General features: G+C 35.7%; 1 pseudogene; it reads right to left on the bottom strand.

The window, feature by feature from the left end:
* Positions 1-1,997: 1,997 nt before the first annotated feature.
* On the bottom strand, positions 1,998-2,116 carry LOC111745534 (annotated as a pseudogene).
* Positions 2,117-6,377: the final 4,261 nt, after the last annotated feature.

Raw genomic sequence — 6,377 nt, 5'->3', positions numbered from 1 at the left:
ACACAAACCTAGATGGTATAGCCTGCGATACACCTAGGCTGTATGGTATAGCTATTGCTCCTAGGCTGCAAACTTGTACAGCATGTTACTGTACTGAATATTGTAGGCAATTGCAATATTAATAGTAATTTGTGCATCTAAACATACAAAAGGTACAGTAAAAATATGGTATAAAAGATAAAAATGGTACACCTTTATAGGGCACTTACCACGAAAAGAGCTTGCAGAACTGGGAGTTGCTCTGGGTGACTCAATGAGTGACTGAAGGCCCAGGACATGACCGTGCACTACTGTAGACTTTATATGCACTGCAAGCTTAGGCTACATTAAATTTATAAAAAAGGGTTTTTTTTTTAATAATAAATTAACTCTAGCTTACTGTAACTTTTTTATTTTATAAGCTTTTAAGTTTAAGAAAATCTTTTGACTCCTTTGGAATAATATTAGCTTAAAATAAACACATTGCACAGCTGTGCAAAAATATTTTCTTTCGTTATATCCTTTTTCTGCAAGCATTTTTCTAGTTTTTTTTTAACTTTTAAAAAATTTTGTTAAAGACACAAACACACACATTAGCCTAAGCCTGCACAGGGTCAGGATCATCAATTTCACCCTCTTCCTCCTGGACCTCTTGCTTCACTGGAAGATCTTCAGGGAGCAATAACAGACTTGGAGCTGTAGTCGGAAATATGTCCGTGGTGGTTTGCTTGTTTTCTTTTCGTGTTTGTTTGTTCATCATAGACTTGCTTGTAAGCAGATAATACATCATGAACATTCCTCTCTATTAATAAAAACATTTTGGCGTCAGGACTCATGTTTTCGAACTTTTAAAGGAGCTTCTTGAGGTCTGGAAAAGCTTCTGCTAAACCCTTCACTGAATTTTTTTTGGAGGTTCTTTTTCTTTGCCTGCAATTTCCTTTTGTCTTGTCTCTTCTTCACCTATGCATTTCTGTTCCAGTTCCAACAACTCCTTTTTAGTCAGTTCCTCAGGAACCACCTCTAGGAGCTCCTCAAAGTCATCCTCATCCACACCCAGGTTAAATTTGTTTGCCATCTTAACCACCGCCTTGTTGATTTTTGCAACCTTCTCATCTTTAGAAAATCCTTTGAAGTTATGGACAAAGCTCTTGTCTTTTTCCAGTTGCCATTCATACACTCCTTGGTGATCGCCCCAAGACCAAGCAAGGACACAGTCATGGACATTGTTATTCTTCCAGAATTGCGTCAATGTTTTCCTCAATATCTTCCTCAGTAGTAGCAATAGCCTGGGTAAAGGTCCTCCTTAGGTAGTATTCCTTAAAAGCTATTATAACTCTTTCATCTATTGGTTAGATAAGTGAGGTGGGTTTAGGAGGGAGAAACATCACTTTGATATCAAGATGAAGATCACCAAGAAGAGGAGGATATCCAGGAGCATTACCAATAATAAGTAAAATCTTGAAAGGCATATTATTCTCCAAATAGTACTTCTCTATTTCACTGGCATAGCAATTCAAGAGGGCTTCTTGGAAGAGGAGCTGGGTCATCCATGACTTCTAATTGCTCCTGTAGTACCCTGGCACTGTGTGCTCACTGATATGTTGGAAGGCCCTGAGGTTCTCACTGCAGCAGATCACAAAGGGTTTCAACTTGTAGCCTGCAGCACTGCTGCTAAGCAAGACTGTTATCCTTCACCTTTGCCTTGAAACCTGGCATTGACTTGGTCTCCTTAAAGATGAATGTCTTTTCAGACATTTGTTTCCAGAGTAGGGATTTTTTTATCCACATTGAATATTTGCTCTGGCAACTAATTTTCTTCCACAATGAGCTTATCTAGATTTTTCGAAAATTCTGCAGCTGCCTTCACATTAGCAACTCACAGCTCACAGACTCACCAGTCACTTTCACATCATGTAATGAGTAACAATTTTTTTTTTTTTTAGGCGAGGCAGTCCTTAGTTGACCTCACAGATTGCAAGGACCTTGTCAGCTTACAATCCCTTATTTTTTATTTTTAACGCCTATAGCACCTGGGCTTCCCAGGTGGTCTCTCATTCAATTACTAACCAGGCCTGACCCTGCTTAGCATTCAAGATCAGACGGGGTCGGGCTCGTTCAGGGTAGCATGGCCATAGATGAGCAGCAATTCTTGAACCATTGAACCACTCAGAACTAGCAGTAAATTCAGCATCGTAGTTGGGTTCAGCCTTTTCTTTCAACATTGCAAACAACCTTTTGCTGCATGATCATCATGGTGCTGAGAGGGATATGCTTCTGTGTCTAGTCTTCAGTCCAGGTCGTTAGAAGTTCCTCCGTGTCTGATATAAGACTTTTCTCATATTTTAAGTAGTCTCATTGCCTTCAATGAAGCAGATCCTTTAACAGTTTCTGTCACTTTGTTCTCGTTCTTCAAGATTGTAGCCGAGACGGAATGACACGGAGCAATAACCATCACTGATTTCCCACCTTTGTATTCCTTAATCACTTTTAATTTTATTTTCGGGTCAATCATTTGATGGTACCTCTTGCTGGCAACACTGGCAGTAGGTTTTGTACACTTTGAGGCCATGACGAACAAAATAACATGAGATTAAATCAAGCACAAGGGAAAAATGAAGCATTCAAGAGATGTGGTGAACATGAGATGGATGAGATTGCTGCTGGTATAACACAGCACATGGTTTCACAGCAAACTTTATTTTTTAATAAGCAGAAAGAGTACACACTAGAATAACGACAAAGATCATAGTAAATACATACACCAGTAACATAGTCACTTGTTATCAATTATTATGATTATGTACTATACAAAATTGTATGTGCTATACTTTTGTGCAACTGGCAGTGCGATAGGTTTGTTTTCACCAACATCACCACAAACATGTTGGGTGATGTGTTGCGCTGTAACATCAGGACAGCTACGATATCATTAGGCGATAGGAAATTTTCAGCTCCAATATAATCTTATGGGACCACTGTTTTATATGCAATCCATCATTGACCAAAATGTCACTGTGTGGCACATGACTGTATTAGAGAGGATAAAAACGAAGCCACTAGGCTCTACACCAACGGTTTGTGTTATATATCATTCTTTTATAGTGGAACTGTTTATGATTTAGCAAAGGCAATTTGAAAAGTTGAAGTCCATCAAAAGCTGTAAATTTCTATGGGTGCAGAAAGATTGAATTAATGTACACTTCTAAGTCGCAAAGGTAACTCAATTTTTTTTTTTTTTTTGCTTTTTCATATTCATTTCAGTTAATACCATTTGGGTTTCATTGTCTATTTTCCTTGATCTTTTGGGTATCTTTTAACTTAAGAGAAACAGGCTGTGTAGGACACTTGAGAAAGACAGGGAATTGCTACCCTGCTGTAGCAGAGCCAATTGCTTCAAAACTTAGGTCTCCACGGAGACTGTGCTTTCCATAGGGTGACTGGCAGTGGGGTGGGACAGGCATGCAATAGCAGAGGATATTGACTGTTTATTTCCATCGCCTTGGCTTCCTCTGCTAGTCTGGCATGTCTATTTGTGAGCGAACAGCCACAACGTGGTGCTGCTATTCTGTCAGTTCTGCCTTGATCCTGTTCCACATGTCTGAGCCCCATTATTCCCTACTGGGTCTTTTCATGCTCACTAATTTCGGAAGCAGTAGTTTTGCCTCTACCAAGTTCATAGGGCTATGCTGGTGTTTGTGGTGCGTCACTACTTACTTAGGAAAGCCCTAAGGGCTGATCTTGGGCTGATCTTGGAAAATCATAGTTATGTTTTTGTTTTTGTTTTTTTAAATTTCATTTGGGAATGAAGGCTATGTTAAATAAAGTGCAGTCTAAGAATATTATAGGTTATATTTAGTTTTTTTTTTAATGGATTCATATTGGAGACTATATAAAAGAGTTGCAAAAATCATAGGGATCATCTAGTTTCACACCCTAACCTTCTAGATGGAGAAATCATGGGCCAGGGAGGTAAAATAGTTATTGAAGATCTCACAACTAAATAGTCTAAGAGGTAGAGTAGGTTATTTGAGTGTGGAGCTTCTCTTATTATTTGTACTGACTCTCTGACAATAAAGCTTTCATTCACTGAGCACAAAAACTATTTGCAATACCACATTAGAGAAAGTCACATCTAGATAGCTCTCTCAAAGTATAGTGGTATGGTTAATCTGGTGTTTCCTATTATCACGCTGTCAAAAAAATATTTAATTTAGGGCACATTTGATTATTAAGATGGTGGAAAAGATCTATTTTCTCCAGAAGGACTGGTATTATTTTTTATTATAAATTTTCTGAGCACCTATTATGGACAAAGTACTATCATAAGTGCTGGGGAGATGAAAATGATGAACCAAGCATCCCAGGGTTTATAACTTGTATTAATCTTTGAGACTCAGTGTGCTTCGGGGCTGGTAGAATAGACTCTTAATCTCAATTAGCTAGACTCCAAACACTCAAGCATAGAAGAAGGATTGACAATATATTTAAATGACATTCTATAAGCTGCATGTATATTTACAAATCCTCAGTTTTCTGATGGTGTGGAACAGTCTTTTCTCCTCTGAGGAACAGCATGTAGTTCTATGACCACCTGGAAGTATTTGACATTTTCGATGAATCTTTTCGCAGTTTTCACATAGAATTTTCTTATCTTCTCATGCATTTTTCTTTCTGTTGGTTTGATCATTTCCATATTTCATTTTCCCAAGTTCTTTGACATATCAATTTCATTTCTCTTCCTGGGTTATACAAGGTTCTTGTTTAGTTGACAATTTTATCTTTCCATTGTGCAATTTTTTTTCTTTTGCTTTTGAAATCAAGCACACTTTCTAACTGCTATGCTTTTGAGAATTCGCGTACTATCTTTTAGAGTTTTGCAGATTACAATGGCACTTTAAGTTATTTTGTCGGTTTGTATTGTGGATGTAGCCTTTAAATGTTTTTATGGTTATCAAATGCTTATATTTGGTACAGTGTCACTGATTTTTAGTAGATATCTTAGTACTAATATTTCCTACCCTTTAATAAAATGTATTTCACTACTCACCTTCTGTTAATTTTGCTTTCAGAAGTAATCCCATGGTGATTTAGGTGGTGTTAAAATGATACACAGTATGAAGATACGGTATAAACTGAGCGTGTTTATTATCTAACTCAGCCAAGAGATAAGTGCTATTTTGTGATGTATCGGTTGCTGCTCTCAGTGTATCTCTGAGGATGAAACCAAATATCTATATCATTACACTTCTTATTTTTATTTTTTTTAACTGTCTGCCTGCCAAGTAATCTATTTAGTTATCTGTCTATTTATCTATGGCATTAAAATCCCAGTACAAAGAAGATGGGCATACAGGAGTTTATTTTGAAAATAATTCATAAAAGGAAATTTGTAAAGAATAAGAGCAAAATTCTATATCCCCTACACATACTCTCAGAATTGATACCTGTGAATATTTTGTTTATTTTTTTATATTTTCTTCCCATCTTGTTAAAGAAGTAAATTATTAGAACTAAAGTGCTTTTAAACCATTACACCCCAGTTCTGTTTCTCTCCGGCATCATGAGTTTGGTATGCATATTCTTTATTTTTATTTTTGTTAAATTATGAAATATTTCTTATGAACAAAAAATATATTTAAATTATAAAGAAGAATAACGAAGCTAACGTTTATGTCTTTCTCATCCAACTTAAGCAAGAGAACATTATCAATACTCTTGATGCTACCTGTGTACCTCTTTAATTCCATATTTCTACCTACCTCTCAGTCAAGTGATCGACACTCATAATATTGTGTTTATCATTTACTTGTTAGTTGTTTTCCTTTTTTGCCATGTATGCATGCACATTGAAACTACATATTGTTTAGTTTTGCTTTAATTGTCTTTTCAAAAGTTATAATATCCTGTATGCAGCCTTTTATGACAACTTTATTTATTTATTTAATTGTATATTGATTTATTTAAAAATAGCAATAGTTTAACCCATTACAGGTTTACATAAATAACACCTCTTTTGAAAAATAACTACATTTTCTCTCTTTTATTTTTAATGGAAAGCTAATTTTTATTTTTAAAATATTTTTCTTAAAAAAAAACCATTTTATTTATTTATTTGTTTGTTTGTTTGTTTGACATTTTATTTATTTTTATCCCCTCCCCCTTGTCCCTCCCCTCTGTTAACCGCTAGTTCATTGTTCATGTCCATGAGTCTCTGTCCTGTTCATTTGTTGCTTTTTAAGCTTATATCCCACATATTTTATGACAACTTTATACTTCGAAAGTTATGTTTCAAAAGTCTATCCACATTGTTTCATGTAGCTCTAGGTTATCCTTTGTCAATAATGTATAATATCTCATTTTACAAATATATACAAATTATTTAACATTAACAACTTTTT

Source organism: Pteropus vampyrus, unplaced genomic scaffold (genome assembly GCF_000151845.1).
Source record: "Pteropus vampyrus isolate Shadow unplaced genomic scaffold, Pvam_2.0 Scaffold6, whole genome shotgun sequence".
NCBI classification, from domain to species: Eukaryota; Metazoa; Chordata; class Mammalia; order Chiroptera; family Pteropodidae; genus Pteropus; species Pteropus vampyrus.
Note: the sequence above shows the minus strand (reverse complement) of the source record. Positions and strands in the feature narration are given on the sequence as shown.